Genomic DNA, 27,089 nt, shown 5'->3' on the forward strand with positions numbered 1-27,089 from the left:
AGTGACAATAGAAGATGAATCATTTTGCCACGTGGTGGTGGCAATTCTGCTTTATGTGATATGAAAATAGATTAAGATGGAAAAACAGTCACACAGAAGGACAGTGGTGTCACCACCTCATAGTGCTTCTCTGACATGATGCTCTGCAAGCTGCAGTGGCACGACCCAGCCAAGGAGGGGAGGTTTGGGGCCACCACTGCAGGGCCCAGGCAGAAACACAATTCCCTGCCAGCCAGCTCTGCTGCCCACAGGGTCCCATCCATGCAGGAGCATGGTGGCAGCTCAGAGGCTCCAGCAAACACAGATGCACTAGGTGATGTTCAATACATTCTGTTTTGGGCACTGCCAACAGCCACACTCCTCTAGACCAAGCATGAGATCCCAATTACCATAAATAAAAGGAGTATAGGAAATAGAAATACCCTACACGTCATGCTGACTGGATAGCTGCTGCATGCCACACCACAGGATCTATATCTCTGAAAAGAGATGGAGAAAAACAAATGGATCCAGAGTATTATGAACACTGAGCCATGAACCACTTTGATTTAAACTGATGAGGGGAAAAGGACATAACCAGATATGTTTAAGCCCTACTTGCTTGCTGTAATATAAAGAAAACTATTCTAAGCAACAAGAAGCCTATTCTGGAAAAACCTCAGGCTAACAATTTAATTTCTGACTACAGAGATATTACCTTGTTAAATCAACAGTCAGTGAAAGGCTTTTACTTCCTCCTGTAAGTGCATTACCAATCCTTTCCTTTTCCGCTGTAATTCTGCCACCAGATGGAGTTCACATCTTGTGACAGTCACAGGAGAAAGACCAATGAAAACCACAAAACCGTGTATGGATTTCAACACGTTCCAAATAAATACAGCTCAAAGCTACTGTCTGCACTTAAACCGAAGGAAGTATTTGGCAAACCAGCATAAACAGAGTAAGAGGTCCGGCAAAAAACTGTTACTGCTGAAAAAGACATACAGTTTTAAGAGGAATGAAGTCATTCATTTGAAACTGTGCTGAGAATATAACAGCAAGTTTTGTAGTTACCTGTTACATTCTTTAGATTACAAGAAGATATCCAGCTGACACAAGATTTATTCCTTTGAGCAGCAGTTTCTTTTTGAAACAGAGGGAAAGTAACCCAAGGAGGGTATAGTTTTCTTGTAGGCACTGTACATGTTGTAAATAAACTTTCTGTGGAAAATAGGAAAAGTTTGACTCTTCAACTGTCTGCTAGTGAGACCCTGCTAATTTAAGACACAGCCAGGCAATTTTGATGAAAGCAGAAACCACATCAACTTCAGCAGGAACTCTGAAAATCAGCAGAACATACAGGTAGGAGTGAGAAAACTGTCCAGTCCATATTCACCCGGCCCTTTGGCTCAGCAAACAGATGTTTTTTTCTCTTGTTGCTTCTGACAGATTAAGTAATTCCACAGTTGTCCATAATTAACTTTGGCATGAAGGTAACTACCCTTGCACAATCTGGAAGGCATATGAAATGTCAGAGAGCTACTCCAGAGTAATTTGTTTCTTGCCTTATCTATAAGAAACAAGTGTTATTTTTTAAAAGGTGTGACATGACAGCACAAGACAGTGTTTCACCACTAGTCATTAAATAAACGTAAGCAACACAAAAATACTTAAAATACTAAGTAAGGAGTAGGGAGAAAAACAGAAATTGATTAGAAAAATAAAACACTGTCTGCAATCCCACACTATCCTTAGGTGTCACACACCTGAGACATTCAGGAGGCTCAGGATCTGCAAGGAGGCAGCTGAGGAAATCCTCCTGGAAGCGAGCAGGAGATGACAGTCCCTGAGGATCTGTGAGGCAGCCTCATCCGGAGCACAGGTGTCGCTTGTATCACTGTCCCGTACATCCCACCTCAGATCACAAACTGTCCAAGTAGCTCCAGGACTGGTGTTATGGTTTGAAGCAAATAAGGATCAGAGGAGTATATGATGATGATGATTATGTTTCTCTCCAGCCATCATGACTTGCTAGTGCCTGCTCAATGTGACCAGCACCTTCACGGAGATAGCTCTTCTGCTTGGGTGTCTGTTGCCTTTGGAAAGGTATCGGAGCTTCGGCACAGACAGGATGCCTACTGTTAAGCAGCAGAGCAGCAGGGAAGTTTGGTACAGGCAATGTGATGCACAGTATGGATGACAAAATGTCCAAACCTTGAAAAAAACCTGGTTGCACTTGCCACGGGAGGGAGATGGTAGGAGAACAAAAGCCACCAACAGGGAAAAAGGCATCTGGACTTAGGCTAGGTTCCCAGGATGTCATTACAGGATTACCAGATATATACTTTGCCACGTTATGTGGGATGTTATTTAGTAACACTAAAAGTACAAATCTGTCATCCACGAGCCTGTCTTTCTTGTTTACCTCACCTCTCCCCTATCATCTTAAATCCTACTATTCTGTCTTTTCTCAACTCAAGATTACTTTTGGCCGCCTTATCAGTCTCCTCCAGACTGATAGTTTCAAAAGCAGATATATCCTCAATGCAGGTGTCTGACAGGTTCTGCCTCACTTTTTATGACATCTGCACTGAAAGCACGCCAGAGCTAAAGATATGTACAACTACATCTGAACACTCCTAAGGACTCTAACTGGAAAAAGTTTTCTTACTTTTACATGAAGATTTCCACTGTGACCTTTCCTAAGAGCATCACTGGATATTAGTTATCAATACGGTGTATCTTATACAGACAGAAAAAGCTAGTGATTCAGTCAGTCCAGATCCAAAGGGTAGACAAAATTCTTCATTTCAATCAATATCTGAATTGAAAATATCAACTGAGCATTATTAAAAAGACACGTTATCCTTTTTCACTTATTTTCTCCAATATATAAATTTTGAAAATTCCCATCAGTTCTTCTACAGGCAGAAAAATAAGAGTAGTCCTGTCAAAAAATACGAACACTTCCCTCTCTCTTCCCCCCCCCTCTCCACCCCCAAATGTCTCTTGGAAATCAGGATCAATCACATCAAAGCTCTTACACATATGCTCCTTATTCTCTGCATCAGTGAAATGAGTGTCTTGATATCTGATGTCTTGACAAAACCTAGGCTCTACCTTCAAAAACCCAGGAGATCAAAGAGGGTTTGAACAATCAATGCCTGTTCGGATTTTTAGGTGCTGAAAGTTCTAGCACTCCTCCATCCAAATTCTATCCCTACTTCATATACAACAAGCAGTTATTCAGTATCAGCTTAATAGATATGGTCTTTGGTAAAGAAAAATCAGTCTGCATGACAAAGTCTGCTAAAAAGGTTAATAATTACTCCAGAATAGCCTGACAGTGAACTCAATATTCAGTACATCACCAACAAGTTACAAAAAGCAAGGCTGACAAGCCATTTTGTCAACAAAATGGTTTTCATTGCCCATTAAGTTCAAAAGACCATCAGACAAATGTAAGTGAATCAAGAAGTAGGGAAAAAAAGTCTACCAAAACTATCCTTGAACCTTCTGGTGACTAAGGTTTCTTTCAGAGTAGTGCCACTCATTAACTGTAACAACCAATTTCACAGAATTACAGTAGAGGATGTCATCTTCTAGGGCTGTCAGTCTGACACATTCGGTATTACTGAACAAATAATTAAAAAATAAAATGAAAATAAAGCTTTCAATGAATGTACTACCTAAAAACAATTACTTTATTCAAGTTAATAGCAGAAGAACATCAACTTATACACATACAGCGAGAGCCTATGATTAAAATTGGAAGAGGGCATGCAACAATCAACCTAGGTTTTGTCAATATGTATACTTGAAATTTTGATATTACAATGACATATCAACTGATTGCTGTGTGCTTTGCTGAAAAATTTTCAAGCTTATTCACCTGAGCTCCTCTGATTCATTAAACTAAGCTTTCTTTTTTTTTTCTCTCTTTTTTTTTTTTTTTCTTTTCTTCACTTTAGTGCCAATATTACTCAAGGCAGAAAAAGGAGATAAAAGATCTCAGGTTTTCAGATTTATGGATCACCAAAGGCAGTTTAACAATTACATTATAAGCTATGAAACAAAATCAAATCCCTCTGAAATCCACAAAAATCTAATCTCCATTGCTAAAAGTAACTATACTTAAAATAGTTTAAAACAAATTTTCAAAACACCATATAAAGTTTTTTTCCATCAAAACAGGCAGCCTCTTGGACTTAGCATGGACAAGCAAATTCTTGAAAAAACACATTCACCCTAAACGCAGATGCTGTTATACACTGAACACTCTCTATTTTTCAATTAAAAGTTTTGCGCCAAAATGTGCCACGTGCAAGCACACAGATTTTAGTAACGCAGTCCAGTTTTAGACAGAATGAACAGGATTTGTGCTGTTGATTGCCCTGCAAGTGCTAACTCAAAAGCAGACAATGCTCCTTCATCCTCTACTGCACGAGTGGAACGTGCAATAAATAGCCTCTCATCTTCTTTTTAAATAATCCATTTGAATTGAAGCTGTAAGCTACATTTAGAAAGAATGACATTTGTATTCTTTTTAAAACAGCATTAATAAACAAGAACCACTGTGAGCTTTAGAAGGGAACAGCTTCATATTAAAGGAATATGGCAAGGTCAGTGATGAAAAAGTTTGTTTTATTAAATAGTGTTCTTTATTAAATTATGATTCTCTCTGATCTGCAATTCCAGCTTCATTTGCAAAAGCAAAGGGAGATGGCTAAACTGCTATCATTACCAAAGCCTGAAAGCCTAAAATAACTAAGCTCTGGAAGGAAATACTTGAGAGATCTATCTGGATTAGATCTTTAAATAAATCTGTCAGTAGCATAAAGGCATTCCAGGAGGGGCTCACTTCTTCACCTGCTCTATCTGCTGGAAGCCAGAGCCCCTGGAGGGAGCTGACCACAAATGTCCCTGCACAGGTGCAGCAGCTTGCATGCATGTGCTTTCCTCTGAGCAACCGATCTTATTCATCATCACTAACTACATATTTCACCTTCTTCCCAGGTTTACTGGGTTTGTGTGTTGATTTTCAGATGACATTGAAATAATTTCTAACTGTCACTTCAGACACCGCTCACATCTCTCTGCTTCCAACAAAAGCCAGGCTGCATGTCAGCATGAAAACGGAAACCAGTCCCCTGGTGAATGAAAATGCTTGGATGATAAAATAATTATATATATATATACACACGTATAATATAAATATACTTATATATACGTACATAATAAATAAATATATAATATATACACATAAAGGCTAGGTAACCAATGTTGTAAAACTTCCTCTGAAGGAAGTATTTCTGAGGTTTCCTTCATGGTACCTGTAACCACAAATGGTGCATGGGCTACGTCAAGGTGCCAACAGACCCAAAAATGCCAAATCTGCCACTGCAAGCAGCTGCACACACTTACTCCTCTCCACCCAATAATCTCTCTATACAGAATTATCAGAAAAATGATGCATGAAAGCATTTATATATTAAAGCTTATATATATACATACATATATATATTTATAAAATATAGAACACTGTGGCATTTAGAGGACCTCTCCCTGATGATAGAGAATTGTGACGAGGAGCTATGCAACATTTAGGAAGGATCTACGCATTTAGATGGTGAGTGAAAGCATGTGTTTACCTCATAGAAAATAAAAATTTTTGCAGAAGAGTCACAAACACTTTACCTCAAGGCATAATACAACCATTAACTGTGCCATAATTATTGACTGTGAATTCTTACAGTATGCTCTGATGCATTTGGCATTGGCACGGAACAGGAGGCAGTAAGCTAATTCAATTACACGCCCGATCTGTGAAGTTTATTGATCTTTCAGAAGTGGGGCTAACTTACAGAGTCCTAACTGTGATAGTTAGGATGCTGAAATTGTCTAACATATATCTTAATTCCTGCTGTTCTTGTTAATAAATTAACAGTGTTATGGGGTGGCTAAACTGGAGTCAGCACCTTTTTATATTAATAGACATAGCTAAATTATTAAATGTGTTTCAAATTTTATCTCTAATTTTTTTATTTCCTTCATTTGTCATATATGAAAGTAGAATATATTTAAAAAGTTAGATATTGACATACATTTATCCTGTATTATCTTTTAAGCTTCAAGATTCTTGTCCAATCTGTGTCTTAAATGAGAAAATGTTTTTAAGTGAGCAACAACCAAGAGCCTGGCTTCAGGAGAGCTTGCTCTGCTACCCCACGCTCAGAACGTGCCTTCCATAACCGAGACTGAAATTGCAGCTATGGCAAGTGGGACTCTTGCGTTTCCCTCTCGCAATACAAAGATCAGTGCTCACTGGGTACAATTTACAGAAAATTACTCAACATTGCTGCTGTTGAAAACATCTTCACATTTTCTCATATAAAAGAATAATACTTTTTTTTTTTTTTTTTTTTTTTTTTTTTTTTTTTTAAAGCTTTTGGAAAAATGCGTTTTCTTCACTAGGCCTCATTTTCTCATAGAAGACCACTGCAGTCACATCTGCTGTGACATAGCCACCACATGCCTTGGTGCTGATGACAGCTCTTCCTCTATTTGAAGTAACAGTATTACAGTCCGTGTTCGTAGGTTTTAGAAGGATGTTGATTCCAGTTTAATGACTGTCAGACAGCATCTGGCAATTATACCCCTGAGGGAGGATAACTGATAAATTAGCAGGCCCACTGCAGCAAGGCCGACAAAATCTAGTCTTCACAAACAGCCCTCAAATAATCTCTGGTATACATGAAAAAGTTTGCACAGAAGCAACTCCTACTGTATTTCAAAAAATGTTTGTAATATAGTAAGTGCCATCCCAGAACAAAAACCCTGCCCAATTCTGGTTAAAATATATTCACAGGAAGCCTCAAGTTCATAAAGTATTTCAGATCACACTCTAAGGCTTGAATCTGTTGGCTACAGTGAAAAGCAAAGCTCAACCCAACCCAATATGCAAACTGAAGAGTGGCTTCACAAACAACTTCTTCTGACCTAAATACTAATAATTCTAATATAAATTTTCTCTGGAGAAGTACAAACTCCAGCACTACAGCCAGCCAGTAAAACTGCCTGAGCAGCTCGCTGGTGAGGTCGCAGTTGTATTGAGCTCTTCTGATGCAAGGAAATGGGGAAATATATATCTGAATCATGCTGACACAAGGAAGTCTCTGGTGTCAACCACACCTGTAATTCACAGGAACACATTATGAATGATGCTTTGGGATCATTTTTCAAGTATAATTTATCTGCAGTTATTAAAATATAAATGTGCAATCATTTATAAGCATGCCAATCATTTCATGTATTTCTTAAATACTGCAATATTTTCAAGAAAGGTAGAATAGGAATTATCTGCAGTGTTTTAATAATAGAAGCTCAGCAAATGTTGATTTTATTACAGAATTAAGTAACGGTCACTACACTTTCCAGGAGAAAAAGCCGGCAGAGAATGCCATGAGTGGACTGGGGCAAGAAAATCGTCCCCGGAGGATGCTCACATGTCAGCCAGCCAGGTGGCATGGGAATTCACCTGGTTACCTACAGTAACGCAGCTGAGAGAAAAAAGTTCTATGGAAGACGTAAAAACGACACGTTTCTTTTATTCCTGGGTTAACTGATGTTGTATCAGAGCCACTGAGAAGAATCTAAAACTAAAAATTGACCCAGCGCACTGCATAAGTACAGTTCAAAGACAAGGTGCTCAACAAATAAAAAAGGAGAATAAAACTAAACAGACCTTTTCATCCAGCAACAGTAAAACCAGAGGGCAGAAAACGATTTTAAATTGCTTACGCTTGTTGCATCAACAAACCATATCAGGAAGTTACAAAATATGTGTCTCGTGGTAACCATTCCTATGCAACATATAAGCAAAATAATAAAACACTGGCACCAAAGCCAAACTCAACCTACATAATGACTCACCCTGGGAAACCTGGGCACTGGCAGTGGGCAGACAAGGAAATGAGTACGTGAGGAATGCAAACCACTAGAAAGCAGCACAATGTGCAGACACCACAGTGGAAAAGCAAGAAACTTAGAGCACTGATGAGTTAGTAAAGTAGGTAAAAAGCCATCTTAACTACTGAAGGGCATCATCTCCAAAAGATGAAGAGCATTCCATGACTTCAGCAAGTTTCCAGCACATTTTGCAGCTCACCGTGTTCATCAGGCAAGTAAGTGTAGCCTAAAACATAAATCTAAATTACTTTAAGTGCAGCTTAAAATGTAAATCTAAATCTAAATTAAATAAATAAGTCAAAAGTAGAGAGAAGGCCTAGACGGTACTCATTTGTAATACGCTCCTAGCAGCCCAAGTCAGAAGACAACTCTTTCATTGACTCACACAAAATACTTAGAACTTCAGCAAGTCTTTATCCACATAAAGACAGCATCCTTGTCTGCAATAGCAGGGCAAGTAAAGGCAGGCACAGGATAGTAATGTTCCACTGCAGTTCCACTGGTAAGCAGAAATGCTTATCCACCATTAGTCATGACTTACTTCCTCAGAAGCTACAAAATGGCCATGAATTCTCCTGTCCTGCTACAGAACAGTGACGCTACTCCTCTTCAACTGATTGATCATGATCAGACCTCAAAAACATGCAGAATTTGATCCCTGGCATTTCTCAATACAAGTTGCCAGCTGCAATGTAACCTTTTTTTGCCCATGTTCCCTCTCGGGATGCATTAAACACCATACAAACGCATCCGCGATCAAGACCTAATTTATATCGTTCAAAGGAGAAATCCCACAACGCCCGGGATCGCTTAACTGTATCTTTTGATGCCACACATGGATTAAGCACATAATACAATGACTCAAAGCTTCATCACTTGCTTTCATCTGCAATAATATCTTCTTAAGGAAGGAAAAAAGCCGCTTTTCCTAATCCATGCAAAAAACATAGTTGAACTGCGCACCTGAACAAAGCAGGAAAACCAAAGCCGGTATTGTAAATCAAAGCAAACTGCATAGGCTATATTCCCATATACATAGAAGTGTGCGGCACTGCTTTATGTGCCAAGATATACAGCTATCTTTAACTTTCCACTTACTTTCAGTGAATGGGCACAATGCTATGTTTTGTTATGCTCTTCAGTGAAACTGTGCTTCTCTGTCAAGGAGTCGGATACAGAGCAATTCATAGTAGAGTTTTTACATCATTTTCACTGGCAATTTGCACACAGTTCTCAAGAATAAACATGCTCTTCACACTTCCCAACTAAAATAGTAAATGCACATTCAGAATTCAGCAAGTGCCCCCTCCCACCTTGATTTGCAAGAAGCAGTCCGCTCGAGACAACATAACCTAAAAGACATAGCTGAAAACAAATGCAAAAAACCTGGAAAATATATATATTTTTTTAATTAAAAAAAAAAAAAAAAAAAGTTTTATGGGCCACAATTATACACAGCACAAAAATAACCAATATTTATAGCAGCAATCAGATACCAAAGGATAAAGGTGGTATAAATTCTTTCCATCGTGACTCCAAAGTGACTCCAGGAAAAATGTTCAAAATTTATACTAGGTTAATGAAAAGCAACTTTCAGGTCATTGTGTGATTTCTATTACAAGCAAAGAAAATAGAAAAAAAATAGATTAATATTTTAAGGCAGTAGATTAATTAAATAGCATAGCAGAAATAATCACGTTGCCAAAGCTTTACCTTACACCATCTAAAGAAAAACCATCTTAAATGATTAACATTTTTGTTAGTTGAGAAACATGTGAATTTTCAAGGTACGAGTACAGGATTTTATTTCCTACAGGTGTGGTCTTCTTAAAGAAGTGACCAAAAATTAAGAAGTGTTTAATATGGGATAATGGTGTATTGGTTGTAATTATGATCTCAAAATATATCACTAAAAAACAAACAAACAAACAAAACGCTCTGGGTTTCTGAGTATAATAACCATTGTTTATATTTCTAGGTATTAAAACTGACATTATCCACATTGTAATTTGTATGGAAAAGGTAAGGAATTATTATGTATAATGAAGTTTAACCATCCATAAATGAAGAATTTTAAGGTAATTAAAATAATTTCAGAAATATTCATGAAATTGAAAAATTATACTTCTGATTATAATCCAATTTCAATATATGTACATTGAATTTGTTGTTAAAATGAATAGCTAAGATTTTAGAAACAGGAGCAGCTTATGCTTCCTCACAGATCAAGATGTAAATGCTAAAAAAGAATAATAAGATAACTGTAAATATAACTAAGGGATGACATGGATGACATCTTCATGATTTCCCATTCTTCTTGGCCACCTGAGCAGTTGCAGAGCTACGTGGATAGGAAAGCTAATGAGTTTGAAAAATAATACTGCAAGTAACTTTAACCAAAAGGTAGTTTTCAGATAGATCAGCTCCTTCAATCATTTGGCCAAATTGCCACAGTGAGGTGCCAGCACAAGGGAGAAAGTGGACAGGACACTGGGAAGGGGAGGCAAGAGAGACAGCCCACCTCAGATCATATCTGCTTGAACTCGTTGTGATTCCTAGCCACAATTGGTAACTGGTAAAATAAAATTCTTCACTGAGACCCCAGGAGTCTGCCCTGAAGACTCCAGAAGCCCACATTCTCCAGTGCAATGAAAAGCCCAAACAAACAAGTAGTTCCCCAGCACCCTGACCAAGGAGAAAATTACTTCCCAGCGCTGGAATAATCTTTGTATGTCTGAGCACGTAAAGGACGCACAAGCAAAAGCATTCTCCATCTCTAGGAGCATCTCCACTCTTGTCCTGTGTCATGTCCCACCTATGACTAACATCCAAGCTTTCAAAGTAGGCTAGAAAAACCTCAGAAGAAATTAAGCCATTTTTCTACGAGTGTGCATGTGTTTAGGGACTGGGGGGTCAGACTACAACCATTCCCCACATACAAAGCCACAAGCATTACAAGAAATACAACAATGCAGCAAGTCCTGTTTTCCCACAGCTGGCAAGAGAACAAGATGAATGGCGTGATCTGGATTGATACTCTAAAACCAGAAAGACCATGATCAGAGAAAAACAAAATTAATGATGCAGACATTCAAATGAATGTCCACTTTCCTTAAGACCTTTAAAGTAGTATTTCAAAGAAAATGAAGCATTTAATGCTGAATAAATACAATTATTATAAAACTGTTCTTACTCCTAATTTCAGATTGAGACTGTGGAATAAGATATTAGGAGGACTTTAGAGTACTTATATTCTTAATCCAGGGACTCTTATTTCCATTCAATTCCATTTAATCAAATTCTCTTTATATCGATGGAGGTGTAAGACAAACCACATTTGTCCTAGATAGGGCAAAGATTTTTAAGTACCCTTGATTGAGTTCCTAGACCTAGAGAGGAAATTTAGTTTGTGTCTGCATTTCTTTCCTAGCCCCATTACAAACTTGTCTCATCTAAGAAATTTTTAAATGTTATTACTGCAAACATAAGCCTGGAAAAAATGTTAAAACATTACTGTGCATCAGACCAGACTTGAGAAATTTCACAAGATGCTCATTTCCACTCGTGCAGATGTCCAAATACAGAGCTTTAAGAAGAAAATCCACTGTTTACTATAAACAAATCAAGAAGTAACAAATGTCAATTTTTTTTCCTGTTTTCAGTGAGAAGCGGTTCTAGTACAATTGGATGGAAATTCCTGTTATCAAACTGGCTAATTGAATTAAAAAATCCATAATTATTCCACTAATAGAGTTTAAATCTCTCAGTAAAGATACAAATATTTGTTACAATGCCTCTGTAAATATGTAAGTTCCCCACATTCCAGCTGTCACATTCTTTCCCATAATACTGTGCCTGAAAATGTGCAGGGAGTTAAAACAAAACAAAAAACTGACACCTGAGACGAACAGAGCTAAGACACTTTCTTTTACTCCACAAAATCCAACAGTATTATTTATGAGAGGCATAAATAGGGGGACACAGCCTGACATATTTTGGCAGCATTCACAATTGCAATGGAACTGATATTCTGAAGAAACAAAACATTTTGCATTTACATTTTTTTGCTCTTCTTTAACCTTCAAGCAGCTTAAAAACAAGATAATTTTTAATCTGCATATTGCATGGCATCAAAATAGCACTTCTCCAAAGCTGAGAAAACATATGCTGTCAGCAAAGAACAAAATGATCTCTTTGATTCTAATACCTGTGATAGTAGCATGATAATAACAACGTGTGACAACTTCTCCCTACTCTCAAAATAATTATGGCTCTCTAGAATTCAGCATCTGCGTTACCAGATGTTACTGTCAAACACGTAAGCAAAAGCACTGCAGAAACCTGGCCAGCCTCCAGAGTTTTTGTCTCGATACCTCAGCAGATGCAGGTGGTTTTCAGTAGCCCAATATTTGGAGCATCAACCCATGCAAATCCACTTATGTAAACAAGAAAACAGCATCAGCAAATAATGCATCATATCCAAACAGGTTCAACGTAATCACTTTAGTCTGACTGGGAATGACATTTCTGCCGGCCTACTGAGAACTCAGATCAGTTTTTAGCGTTTGTCTGACATAAAAAAGTTAATGTCACTACATGTTTCTGAAAACTGATTTCTGTCTAATTCTTGCATTAGGATCTGGTTACTTGTTTTTAACTTCAACATTCACTTTTGTACCCAGATGAAGTTTTTGCCAGCGGGATGACACACAAGCTATTAAAAAACAGGCATGTGCAGTAGAATTCAAAAATATTATATCAAAGCCATAAATCATTCACTCTTAAGACATAACTTGTAACTTAGCACCAAACTCTTTGCCTGAGTATGCTGATTTGTATGTGATACAATTTTTATGGAAGAATTTTTCCTCCATCTATGTATCTCTAAACTGCCGCAATTTGAAATCAAATTATCTTCAACTGGGAAGCAATTCAAATGCTAGCTGAATTGTCAAAGTAAAAATAAACATATTTAAAATGAAATTAACCATAGCCAGAGGGTAACAATCTTTGAAAAACATGCCTGAAGCACTCCTGATGCAGAACTTTTTTGATGTCACTCTCCCCAGCTAGGAAATCAAGAGGTTTAATACAGAACGACTCTTTCACCCTTTATTTTCCAGAACCTGCTAGAGGCAAGCCTTCCCTTTCCTACCTGGCTGCACCTCCCTCTGCTCATGTCAGCTTGGGACACCCCTTCCTTTGCCTACCCAGTCCTGCCACTCTGCTGCTTTCCCAGGAGTGCACAGAGCACCTTGGCCTCCTCGGTAAGACACTGGATCCCCAGGGGTGCAGAAACATTTTGGGAACCACATGAGCAGCACGCTGACCAGCATGCAGCAGGACAGTTACATTTACAGAAAGTTTTTTTCTATAATTTGTCCCAGAGCGTTTTTCACAATCACCAAATGAGGTCTGATGTGCCATTTATTTCTTAAGGAAAGACACCATTACTATTGGTTGTTGGCATTTTAGGACTTCAAAATTGGAAGCAGAATTGGAATTCAAGACTCTGTAAGAACAGCCACTGTATGTACAGGTATGAAAAGCATTCACCACCACAGAGTTGACAGCCTATATATCTGAAAAAAACAGACTTTTAAAATCCGTACTTCCATGGTCTTAGTTATTTCTGTCCTTCTATGCACAGAAACTCTTCTTCTAAAGATTTCAAAAAACAAGCACATACCGATGTTAAAGGCCGTCTGATTTGCTCTACCTGGGACCTGTCTCAAAATTATGTACTGTCATGGCTTTCCTCCTCTACCCCCTTTTTTTTTTTTTTTTTTTTTTTTTTTTGGGGTGGGTGGGGGGGAGAGAATCTGGATGGCCACACCATTACACCAAAAATACTATTAAAGTTGAAAAATTGAAATAGGAGACTGATCTCAGTTATGCTCTTGTAAATTCAGAAATTTTGGGAAATTCTGCAAAGTGCATGTTACGCAACCAGAAACTGGAATCAAAACCAAATGTTTAAATCTACTTCAACAGAGAACTAAGTTAAATCCATTGTACTATTTTAAGTTGTATTTTAACATTTTCACGTATTCAGGGTTGATAAGATGTAACATTTACAGTAGGTCTGGAATTCTTTTGACAAACAGAGAAAAAGCAATTGAAAAGCAATTTCTGTTACATTGCCTTCAAGATCAAATAAGGACTTCTCTGCAGAGCCTTACTACATAAAATCAGAGCCATATAATTATCTGTAAGCAAATATTCACTTTAATTTTCCATATCTAATAGAATACAGTATCTCTCAAAGTTAGTGCTAGCTTTATGGGCTCAAATAAGAGTGCAAGTAAAAATCATTTGATTTTACCATGTATTTTCAATTATTACCAGGCCAGTTTAAATACTGCCTCAAACATATGCTAACAGTAATAGATCATCTCCCTTACAGCTACAATAATAATGAACAAAACTTGATTAAATTCAATACTTCCATGATTTGAAAAACTGTATGAGAGTGGGGGAGATACAAAGATAAATAAGATTTTTTCTGGCAACCTTTAATTCTCATTTAGCATTCTCAATTAATGAGAAGCTAATATATTGTTTGCAATACACAAGGCATAAAGATTCATCCTTTAGCTGGAGCTGAATCTAGAAAAGAACACTAATTTTCCATTACTATTGAGTCATCTATTTAAAGGATTATGTCTAAGCAGTATTATGATACACTTTCACTGCTTCTCAAATAACCTCCCTGTCATTTTCTGTAAGGCAGCATTATTTCTTTGAAGTTGTCTTTTTATTATTTCAGCGGAACTATTTACAAGCTGTACTGTAGTTCTCCACAAGAAACCAGGAAGTGGTTTGCTTACAAACTACAGTAAGCCTTATAACAATTATTACAAAATGTCTCTGTGTAAAATCACTTTCCCCTCACTCCAGAAGAACTAACAACTTTTTCGTTGAGGTAAGAGACCTCCATTTTTTGGTGGAATATCACCATTCTCATCCCAGTCATTATTCGTGACATTAATGAATAGCACGATACATAACAAATGCTTATTCATCTTTTGATAAATGTGTTTTGTATCTTTGCTGACCTAAGAATCGCATCATATAATGCAACCTGCAACCAGTCTTTTAACATACAACATATAAAAGGAGTTAAAATGTTCTTATCCACGAAAAGACCCAGTACATAACCTAATCTTAACATCATTTTTCTGAGGATAGACTGAAGCGCTGTTACTAACTAACCCAAGCTCAAATATCCTGATTTTTTTTTTTTTTTTTGAAATTAAAATAATTTCTGGGTAATTTTATAAAGAAATTTACCTTTCCAAGCTGAAAGATGGTGTGGAAATGTTTGCTGCTTTTATCTGAGAGGAAGCAAACAGGACTGGACCTCAAGAGTCTGCTTTTGAGGAGAAAACAAACAGCCTTTGGCAGAGGTGGTTCAGGAGCAGCCTCTCTGAGGCCCTTGTGGTGGCTGGCCCTGTCCACGGAGGAACTCAGCCTTGGCACCCTGGACAGACCTGAGGTCTTCCCTGACGTGGGTCAGAACAAGTAGACGAGAAAAGGCAGCCCACTTGCAAGATATTTAAATTTGGGAATGGCAATGCTTCATTTCCACTAAAAAAAACTTGACCCAAACAAAAAACAATCTTGAACATCGCCAATTTGCCAAAGCAGCAGCAGGTCCCTATGGGAGAGGCCCCTTACACTCATCGGATTCAGCAAACATTTCTCTCTGTACCTTACTAGGCTGCTAGGACAGCTTTTCATGATTTTACAAGATAACACAATAATCTTCTCATTGTTGTGTCCCAGCACACCATCCCTGTCTGTGACGATGAGCAGAAAAAAGGTGATGGCATGGCGGCTCTAGCCAACACGCCTCCCTGAGGGGAGTCCTCGTGCACCTTGTGCCTCAGCGATGGCAGCGTGCACGCTTCAGGCACCAGGATGGCACAAGTTTCAAGCCTGAACCTCAGAGGACAGCCTTGCAGGCCAGGGCACCACGGGGATCTCGTCTTTTCTGGTGGGCTCTCGAGGCCTTCTCAGCAAGGCAAGGACAGCACTACACAGGAACATCCCTGAAGTGTTTCTCACTTACCTGAGGCCCTAATTTTGTGAGGGATAATTTGATCTTTCATGTCAGCCTTAATTACATTAACAAAGGGGATAGGATCCAAACATACCTCCAACATTTAATCCAGGGAATGATTCATCCTGATCCAATTAACTGTTTCTCAGACTGTGAGACCTTTTTAACTTCCAGACATACTAAGTCAGGAGAAAATGAGACACACACAAAAGAGACTTAAAATTCTGTGAGCCTTGCTCTTCCTCAGGGAAGCCCAGATCATTGCTACAGCCACAATCTGTACATGCTGCAATTTCTGCAATGGCAATGCTGGCAGAACTGTAAAAAGAGTTAGATTAATCCAGTCAGGATGTGACGAAAGCATGTAAAACCAATTTCCAAATCCGTAAGACTGAAGTAGGATTTAATTTATTTAGCTTTGTATTTCTGAAATAATTCCAAATGATTCTTGTTTTAACAGTGTCTGTTTTGTTGTTTTTTCTTTTTTTTTTTTTTTTAAAAAAAAAAAAAAAATGTTTTGCCAGTTCAGAGCTGCAAATCCAAGATAATGCCCCGAAGGCCTTGCGGTGCTATAAACAGCTCTGTGCATGTTCCAGCAGAAGTGTGACAGCACTGCGCTCGGCCTCAGCTTTGCTCCTGCCAAGCCCCAAATCCTCTGTTCTAGTACAGTTTATTAATCAAAAGAGAATATTAATATCGAACCTTCTCAGACAACCTATTTAAAGTAGCTTAATAATAAAGGAAAATAAGCAGTAACTCCAAAAATTTAGAAGTTTAATGCTAACACCCTCTATCAGAGAATTCTCATTGCCTTTTTTTAGAAGCCAATTGATGAAAAATTGCGGAATCTGATCTTATCTGACCACATATGACAAAAAACAGAGGCAGAGATTGTAGTGTTAAGCCTTTGATGTGCATATAAATGTATATGTCCCTTTCAACACAAGACTTCCTACGATTCTACTATTTCTATTTTTAATTTAATACTTCCCTCTTTCACCCATTGGTTCTTGCTATATTATTTTCCCACAAATATTATTTATTATATATTATTTTTCCAGACAAAGGAGCCCACATATCTATTTTTACAAGGAAGTATTTCTGCACTTAATATTTTATGTTACATAATACCCATTTCAATATGAAGGAGATGAGCCCCTCAACTTATGTTCAACTTATTTCTCATCTAGTGCTAAACAAATACTACCAACTTTAAAAAATAAAAATGAAAGAATTAAGGAGTTGAGCCCTAACCTCCTCTGCAGAAGTGTATCCTTAATAACAGTCTGGCCTCTGACTATGGTAACACAATCATCGTAGCAGTTTCAAAGGACTTATAAATACTTGAAACACCTCTGGGCCTGGGATTAGAATGGAAATCAGGTTTCAGCCACAACCACAGACAGAAGTGATACTGAACACTAGAATAAATATATGAAAGTTTTGAGTGTGACAGAACTTCAGCTACTATGCAAAAGTAGATGTATGTGTTCACATACACACAAAACCTCATATACAAATAGGTAGTGATATATGTCTACATTTCTGTCTATAGGAAACAGTCATTACAAAACGTATTTCAAAAAATTTTTCAAGTTTTCCATGTGAACAAAAGGAATAACTGTATTCACTTCCAAAATACGATGTCTTATCTATCTTTTTAGCATGTAGGCTGAATAATTTAGAAACAAAATCCCCTAGAGGATCTGTGTTAGGATTCTGAGAAACTACAGAGACTTAACTCTTCGTTTTTTTTACAGTTTAATTTTCTTAAATAGTTTCTAGAAATATTAGCAAAGAAAAACAAGCATGATGATACAGAAGAAAACCATTTGTATTTTTAAGTCACTCCTTGCATTGCTAGCAACACAGCAGCAGGTTCCATTTGCCTTACACTGAGCATATTATGAATAATTCAGTTTCTTGCTTTGTTCCCTAAATAGTTGACAGGGAATGGTAACTTTATTCATGACCGTATGGCCTTTTTTTAAGCTTGTCTATGTATTTAATAATGCACATCACCAGGCCCATCACCTAGGTTGGCATTTATTAAAAATAAAAGCATTCAGTAACTGTTGCTAACAAATGGCCATGAAACAAGCAATTTCCCAGAGCTACCACTTTTTGCTCAAAATTGCACTCACCCAGTTATTTAAATAATTAAATGGTCTCAATCTGCACTGCATCAGCATTGGCTCACGTACGCTTCGACAGGAAACAGATTCCAGAACCGCTGGGAACATGCTCCTGCCTTGGCCACAATCATAACCATAAATATGTGAGCTCTCTGCTAAATTGCAGCTGCCCTGCTGGAATAAAGAAAATGATTTCCATGAAAGGTGACATTTTCACAGACTCTTTATTCATTTTAAACTATCAGTGCTTCCTCCCACTGTCTCCCATCTTCACGTTTTGAAGAACCCCTGGGCTTTTCCAGTCTGTAGGCTCCAGTTCACCATTTGAACAAAAACAAAATGTGTTATTGCACAGAGCATACTATAGGGGTGTATTAAGTATATATCACAGCCATAGTCACCATTTCCCTTAAGCCTCACAACCTACGTTATTAGCCTGCTAGCTAACGAAGTTTGAACACCTATTAAAAATAATAAAACAAACCCCTCAAATGTTAACCTGATCACTAAAATTGAAAAACCTGCAGACTCTGGCATATATTGAGCTTTTATGATTCTGATAGCACTGGTAGAAGGGAGTCTATGTGAAACTATAGGAAAAGAAAACGTTGCAACAGCTGAAAAGATGAAAGTTGTTAAATTTTCTCCATTCTCTTAAACAACTACTTTCACATAAGATAAACTAAGACATTAAGCTGTTTGAAGACCAGTTTGCTTTGGTAGGAAATATCAGTGAACATACAAAATTCCCAACTAGGAATAAAAATACTAAATTCATGATTTCCAAACAATGTTACTACTGATACATTAGAATACTGTTTTTATAGTGATACTTGAGTTTGTTTTTCACTTTTTTTTTTTTTTTATTTTGTACTACAAGAAAAAAACAAAGAATTGGGAAATTTCCATCTAACTGGAATATTTCGACCTTTTCACCCTTTAAAAAAAAACCTGTCAGCAAATAAGTGGACTGTGACACAATGTTTTACCCTGGACAGGCACTAGTTCATCAAGAAATCATCTGTATTTAAATTTGTCAATTAAATGTGTCCAAGGGAAAGATTAGCTTATATGAAGGATGAGACTTCATGCATGTTTAAAGATTATCTGTTAATGAGACCCAAATAACCCAAACAAACAAACAAAAACCAAGCATACATATAGACCTCCTAAATTATCTTTTTGTCCATAAATGGTATTCAAGAAATTCTGGAAAAAACAAAAACAAAAAAACACCATGACATGAATGTGTTTAATTTTGAAAGTCTAACAACATGCAAGTTCCAATATTACTGGGAAAAGGCTGAACATTTTAATACATTTTATTTGTTTTTGTACAGCAACTACAACACTTCAGAAACTCATCAGCTTTCAAAGAGAATTGCACTGAGAATAGAAGCCCCTTAATGCAAGAGTATTGTAGAAGACGATTATTAAAATTGATTATTATTCAGACAATATCAATTTCATTATCTCTGATCGATTCCTAGCATTGCTCCTTAGCAGCCTTCAGTTATGAATGCTGCATGAACAGTAACCCAATACTGCACAACAAATTGCCGTCTTGCTGGTCTCAGTGAATTTGGTAACAGCCCTGACTTATTAGCAGGCTTCTAGAAAATAGCTGTCATAGGTGCTGACTGTAGGGAACTGGATGTCAAAGCACCACCAAACAGGGCTGAGAAAACTCTTTCCCCTCGAGGCTTTGTTAATTTGATTTATGTGTACAGGCAGGAAACTAATTGCTAATTGTTGCAGTGCATACCATGGAATTGCAGCACTCCACTCAAATCCTGCATCTCAAGAGTACCAATAGACTTCAGTTTTACAGTGTGCTGATGAGAGATGCATCCTAAACAGGAATTTGTTAGTGCTTGGTGCTTTAGAAATTTTACAAAATTTAGACTTTGCAATGCCCTGTGCCACTGTCTTCTCCCTGGAGAAAACAGCCACCCTCCAGGCACAGCATCACGCTGAGATGTTGAGCGCCAATACAGTTACCTCAGCAGGAACAAACTCTTCCCGTTGTTCAGGCAATTAGTAGATAACGCATCTAGTGCCAGTAATTAAACTGTCAAGAGTTTTTGTTCTGGAATGTTTGTTTCTCAGTATCTCTGTAAGTATGTCCCTGGGACCACTAGCCAAAATTGCAGATTCTCCTTGTATTAAGGTGCAAATACTGGGCACTGAAGAAGTACTTGGTCCAATTTCTACATCCCCTATATTTCCACACTGGAAGTAATTGGCCTACAATAAAAACGGGCTGGCATCTCAACAGGATGAATGATTTCTTTTCTTCAGAATTTTTCTCTTGAAAGAAGTATGGTTTGGTTATGCCTATAAAACTGATGAGTGGCAACATAAATAAGATTTTTGCCTGTAAATATTGCCTTTTAGCCAGCGTTAGTGTCAGCATCACTCAGAAACGTCTAGTCAATTACTTTTTCAGGTATAGGCTAGTACTGAGCTTACTACTTACCAGAAGTTTTTAAAAAGGTACACCAAACAGTAGAAAAACTGATACCGCTTCATGATACATGGATGATTTACAGTCTGTTCCAGTTTGTCATGCTGCAACAGAAACAACCCTCAGAAATCCTCAGCTTTCCAAAAGACTACCAAACAGCTGCAGGTAAAGAGGAGCACAAGACTTGGGGGACATTGGGCTGTCCTGAAAATCTGAGAACAGGAAGATTGAGGGAATTGTGAGTCCCTCCCCTGTTCCATCCGGTAGCCTGAGCAGGGTAGAGTGAGGTATGCTAAACCTTTGATAAGCAAATGACTCCCCCGCCCATGCTGGCACAGCTCATTTCATCATCTATTAGAAAAAGTAGTACTTGTCACTGCTCGGAATTGCTGTTTCTAATTGGGTCTAAATTGCCCCCCACTTTTCAGCAGTCAGGGTAAAGAGGCAGATATCTAATGGCCATGGAAATTGGTTTTCTCTCTAAACCCTAACCACACTCCTGCTTTTAATGAATTCAAGGCAAATTGGCAAGGTAACCTCTAATTTTAAAATATAAGATTACACAGTCCAAAAAGAAGTCATCAGAGTAAAATTCATTTCCACTCTAATGCCTATCATAAACAGGTGTTGCTTTTTACCAGAAAATGTGAGGCACCGGACCAACGCTCAGGCATGAAAGCAGAGCAGGACTGTGACCGTCAGTCCCTCATATCCCCATGTAATGTTTCACCAGGACTGGACTGCCTGCTCCTCATCTTCCCCCCTCAGGTTTCCACCCTGAGCCTGTGAATGTTGCATTGAAACAGAGGCTGCACCACAAAAAAAAGACATTTAAGAAAAAACAATAATTAAAAAAAAAACAAAAAAAAAAAACAAAAAAAAAAAAAAAAACAAAAAAAAAAAACAACAAAACCTTCAGAAATTCCCAATTAGCTAATCTACACATTTCTACAAAATAAACATCCTGGAATGATACTGTTATAAGAAAATGCCCAAAAGCATCATTCTCAGTTTTCAGTTTGTAGCCATGCAGGACATCATACACAACACACAAATCTTGCCGCTTTTCTTCTGCTAAAAGGTCTCAAAGGTTTGGCAATCTCTCTCATTTCCTTGCAGCTCAAAGACAAAATAAAATACTTTTTTGTCTTTCAAAGAGTTTCTGAACTGGCAAGTTGGCGCAGTTGTGATTTTCTTTCTATTTTTCCTAGTACAGAACTGTATGTTGTTTTTTGAGAAAGAAGCAATAAGGCAGAAGCCATTCATGTGGGCTGTGACAGATAAGGAAATTTATCAAGGGACTCATTACTTATTATGCCAATGTGAATATACAGTTTATTGGATCTAATTCATTACTATATCACACTGGTGTATTGCTTGGAAAAATTATTTTAAAGCAACACTGTGTACTTCATTTACAAAGGACACAGTTATAATACAAAAATCATGCTTTACTGTAAATGATTTCCCAAATCAAACATCTCAAATTCAATATATTTTTTATGGTTACCATTAAGAAAAATAATCAACTGAGAGGAAAAATTGTTTTCAGTGAACCACACAGTGGACTTGAGACATAAAATATGTCCTTATGATGTTGAATAAACCATAAGCTAAGACGTTTCTTCCAACAGGAAGGAATTTTATAAGCATATGCTGTAACTGACACTAAGAGAACAAACTTACACCTCCTTGTCAAGCATTATATATCAATATAATGCATCCTTCTTCCATCTACAGAAAAACAAATCAAAGAATTATGTTCATCAATTTCAAAAAAATAAAAAAGGTGAATCAAGTGAAACCAATGAAAACTATAAAATAGACAAGCTTTTCTATTAACACTTCTGAAGTACAGATACCAACTATTTTGAGGCAAGGGAAAAATCATATTAGACCTAAGTGGGTATCTGAAGCCTAAATTTATCAAGTTACTGTTCCACAGACAATAGTTCAGGTCATGCAGGGCATCTTTCATGCACAAAAGATACCTCTCCACGTTCTCAGAGCCATTCTTTACTGGTGAGGTAGCAGGAGGATAAGGGTTTCACTTGTTTGATGTCACTCTTATCTCCTTTCAAAAAGGTCTTTGTACTTATAAATACATGTTGAAAATTATCATGTGAATAAAGAAAATCCCAAGTGATTACACAAACTGTGGGAAGGACATAAATCCAGAGTTCGCTCAGCTCCTGGTTACCCAGGAATGTGGCAATATCAATTTCTAAAGATGTAGTACGGAGGACTTCAGATTCAGCCTAACAATGTAATAAATATCCAAGACTGATACGTAGACGCGAATAGGACGAGTTCCCATGGACTTTCTTTTTGCAATACATTTCTCAATTGCTGGCATGACAAAAATCAGAGAATTTGTTTGCATACAGAGGACAGAAAGACAGCAGCATAAACAGCAAATCCCAGGTAAAGCAAGCAGTGGTCTAGGCCTGCTATTTACCCATGAATACATCAGCACATAGCTATTAACAGTGGGGATGGAATGGGCCTTTGCTAGGGGAAGCAGCCACTGGAGCCCCTGAGCACAAGATGTTATTTCTCCTCTTTCCCCTCACACACTTCACTTTGGAAGGTGATGGTCTACTCCTGGCCTGATTTCTCATTCCTGGAACAACAAATTCAGTTTTTCCAAGAAGCAGCTTGGAAATTTAATTCATGTCCAGATACCGACAATTCAACTTTTCTGAGAAGTTCTGGTCTCTGCTTCCCAGGTGTTTCACAGGCTTGGCGCAATAAAAAGGCTCGATGTTCCAAGGTTTTAACAGCACTGAATATAACTACTGAGGGACAACAAACACTTGGGTGTGGAAAGAAGTTTCCCACCTCGTTTTCAGATAAACTCCTTTTCTCACCGCATAGGGAACTTTTGTTTCTTTGGCAATGACCCTGTAGGAGAGCTGCTGCTGTCTACTTTCCTGCAGCCCTTTGAAGAATTAAGCTGAAGTTATGGATAGCACCAGACACAGGTGACAAATCAATTCTTGCCAGAGATGGATTTGTGAGATTCCGCAGGTGATATTACCAGCTGGAAGAAGGAACAGATATGTCTCCAAAGGACAGTTAGTTGTAACTAGATGCATTACGAAGGGATTTAAACCTCCCCATTGCTCGAGGGAGAAAAAATCGTAGTGAAGAAAGCATTTGAGAGAGGATATATAGAATGAAACACAGAGCTAAAATGTAAGAGCAGCCTGATGGACTGGATGAAGAGAAGAGCAAAAGTCTTCTGTCTATAGGCCTCTGTTCTTAATCATGGAGAAACATACCCATTTTTTGCCATAGCATGACTGCAAAACTGATAGTAACTGAGACCTTTTACTATTGAAAGGATCAGCACATTAAAGCATCATAAGGCTATGAGAATTTTTAAAGTGTTTGAGAATTAACTAATCTGATAAATAAGGTATAAGTAGAATTATAATTGACAACAACACAACCGTACAGTTTTCTTTACACTTACCTTTCAACATGAATCCCTCTCTGGAGTTAATTTACAGAAGTCAACCCAAAAATTACAACTTGCAATAAAATAAATATGGCAACCCTATATTTCCCAAGAAAATTAGGATTTTCTCTCATTTTTATCTGTCTTTGGAGCAACACCATTAAAATGATTTCTTTCAAAAATAAAAATACCATCTTTTTATTTCCCCTATTGAAGTGTTTTGTACTGTTTAAAGTGTTAAACAATGTGTTTTCTTTAAGAAAAAGATGTCAGTAGTAGTTTATAAGTCTAGGGGTCTTTGGAGAGACTGTATTCATGCTCCTTTTTGTGCTTTCATTGTCTCATCCCTTTAGTTTGTTAATAATACTCAACTCAAGTCTTAACTGACAACCCACCAAAGTTCAATTTGCACAAAATTCAAATGTTTGCCGTTCTTAAAGATAAATGCTTCACATCTATGGTGAACAAAATATTGGTTGTTAATGAGAGCTACATTGAAATTAGTGACAATCTTCCCTCTAATGAACAAAATCTTGCTGGTTAATGAGAGCAACGTTGAAGTTAGTAATGATCTTCCCTCTAACTCCAGACCAGCACATTATCGTTGTCTCATTTTCCCTTGTCTTTTCCTGAAAGTAGGGCAGGAAAAAATGGCTCATGGGACTGACAGAGGAGCAGCAAATGAGCTCTCACAAAGAACCAAAAAGGGAGATGGCAGGAATGCCTATATCTCCCATTTCATCAAACTTTGTAGACAAACTACTGTCACCCTATGTGATCCTCCATTCAACTTGCACAGAATCCAGTCCAAATCCCAGCAAAATCAAAGAAGTCCCCTGGTGCACTTCATCAACTTCTTTTATAGCCTAGAGCCTTTTACAGCCCAATACTCAAAACATCATCTGACTGTAGCAGAGTTCATCTCAGCAGAAAGTTCCCACTCCAGACTTCTAAGCACATTAAGCTGATGTCTACTTGGGTAATAGGACTGGTACAGCTGTGTCTTTTACGCATTTTTCTTCCCAGTCCTTTATCAGGACTGTTAGGAAAATCTCTTACCTTTATTGAGTCTGATCTAAGTAGTAAGCTAAGAAAATTAAATTAATGTCATTCTCAGTAACATTTAGAAATTGCAAGCTAAGCAGCTGCCACTTATTCCTAGTAATTCAAAGTATATTACTTTGAAAGAAGTTTTACAATAACATATATTGATCTTGTCAATTGTTTTTTTTTCCCCCTCAAGAAACATATGTTGCAGGTTCTATATTTGTGGGGCTACATATATGCAGGTTTCATTGCAACAGCTCTGATTCTAGCCAAACAGATGTTGAGGGAAAGCAGCTTAACAGAACATGCAATAAAACCTTTCTCAGATCAAAATGCTGGGTGAAGAAAAAATCTTGTAGGTAATGCAGTATACTAAACACATTGATTATATACTTATACATAAAACTGATAAGTAATGAAATTAATTACAATTCTTGATTACATTTGCGCAAATCATGCTATTATGTTGAAAAAAATAACCAAGTTCTACAAACTACATTAATTAAATGTTGGCAACTATGTCAGTTTTGTAAGATGCAAAGTATTTATATAACTCGTATAAGTTGAGATTCTTATTAACACTTCAATCCCTAGCCGAAGTAATTTGAAAAGAGATGAAACAACAGAATGTTTTTAAATGACTTCTCAAAATACTAAAATGGTAAATGATTCCAAATCAAAACCAAAAGTATTGGAATACTATCCCAAGACTGATAGACTTCTCTGTAATCTTCACATAATACTCCATCAGTAGAATCCACTTTATTTAAATACTTTGTTCATGACTAAGCTTAATGACAGACTTTGATCTACTTTCCTTTCTGAGCAGAGAAGTTTAAATTTTTATCACTCAAAATAACCATTGCTTGTCACATTATAAAGTTTCTCATTATGAAAAAAAAAAATGGATCCATAAAGTAGAGTCAGATCAGCACATGAAAACTGACAAAGTCCTTTAACTTGTATTTAGTAACAGTGCTGTCTCAAAACATGGTACTGACCACTTCAAGGATTTCAAATCAGGTTTATCAAAAATAAAGGCAATATATTATATTAGAATACTTCATCGGTTACTTTCAATTGACTTCTGAAATATCCAGACCAACTCTTCGGATATCCTCTACAGCAATCCTTCCTAATCTTGAGTATATAAATTCTGCCACTTCTGAACAGATACCGATCAAAAAAATCTGCAGTGCATTTCCTTTACCGTGAAAAAGGAAGTTTCACTGCTCTGGGTCACTTTGAGAAGCCAGAAATAAGCTGAACTCCTCCTTCATACAGACCGCACTTTCAAAAGTTGGCAGGAAAACAGAAGAATCTAGTTTTATCCCCATTCACTGCTAAATAAAAGTGTACTCTCATACTCATATCAAAGTGTTTTATAAACTTTCAAATCAGTGGAAAAGTTCTGTATGGAAGAAAAAAATAAGGTAAAACCCAGCTAAGGGTTTTAGTAGACATTTTATAACACTTCAGATCCACATCCATAAAATAGGTACTATGGATTAAAACATTGCTTTTTCAATTCAGCAATTATTTTAAACAATTTGGGAGAAGGAGTTATCTGCCTGTGTTCTAAAAACAAACAGCAATCTTTCACAGTTCAGACTTCAATTTTCCCTCTAAATACACGCAGAGTAAAGGTTTAATTCCCCCTTATAGACTGAAAAACAAAGACAAGGATTCACGCTGAAAAAAAAAACAAAAGCAAGGATTCACTTATTTGCCAGACATTACATGGAAATTTCTGAAAGCACCAAATATTGCAAGTCATAATCCATAACCTTGCTTTTCAAAATTATTTGACGATTGACAAGATCTAGGAAAGCTGGTACCTTCTGTATTTATATTCACTTTGCATTTTTCAATTCCTGTACATTAAAGGTACTATTAATATATTCAGCAACATGACATTATTGGAGCAAAAAAGATCATCCTCTTAAAACAAGAATAATCCCATAA

At 37.3% G+C, this 27,089-nt stretch overlaps 1 protein-coding gene across 10 annotated transcripts in view; it reads right to left on the reverse strand.

Moving 5' to 3' along the window:
- NAALADL2 (N-acetylated alpha-linked acidic dipeptidase like 2) overlaps window positions 1-27,089 on the reverse strand; it is a 419,953-nt gene that overhangs the window by 206,417 nt on the left and 186,447 nt on the right. The gene's annotated exons all lie outside the window — the stretch shown is intronic.

The sequence above is a fragment of the Aythya marila genome (genome assembly GCF_965140915.1).
Source record: "Aythya marila genome assembly, chromosome: 9".
In the NCBI taxonomy this organism is placed as follows: Eukaryota; Metazoa; Chordata; class Aves; order Anseriformes; family Anatidae; genus Aythya; species Aythya marila.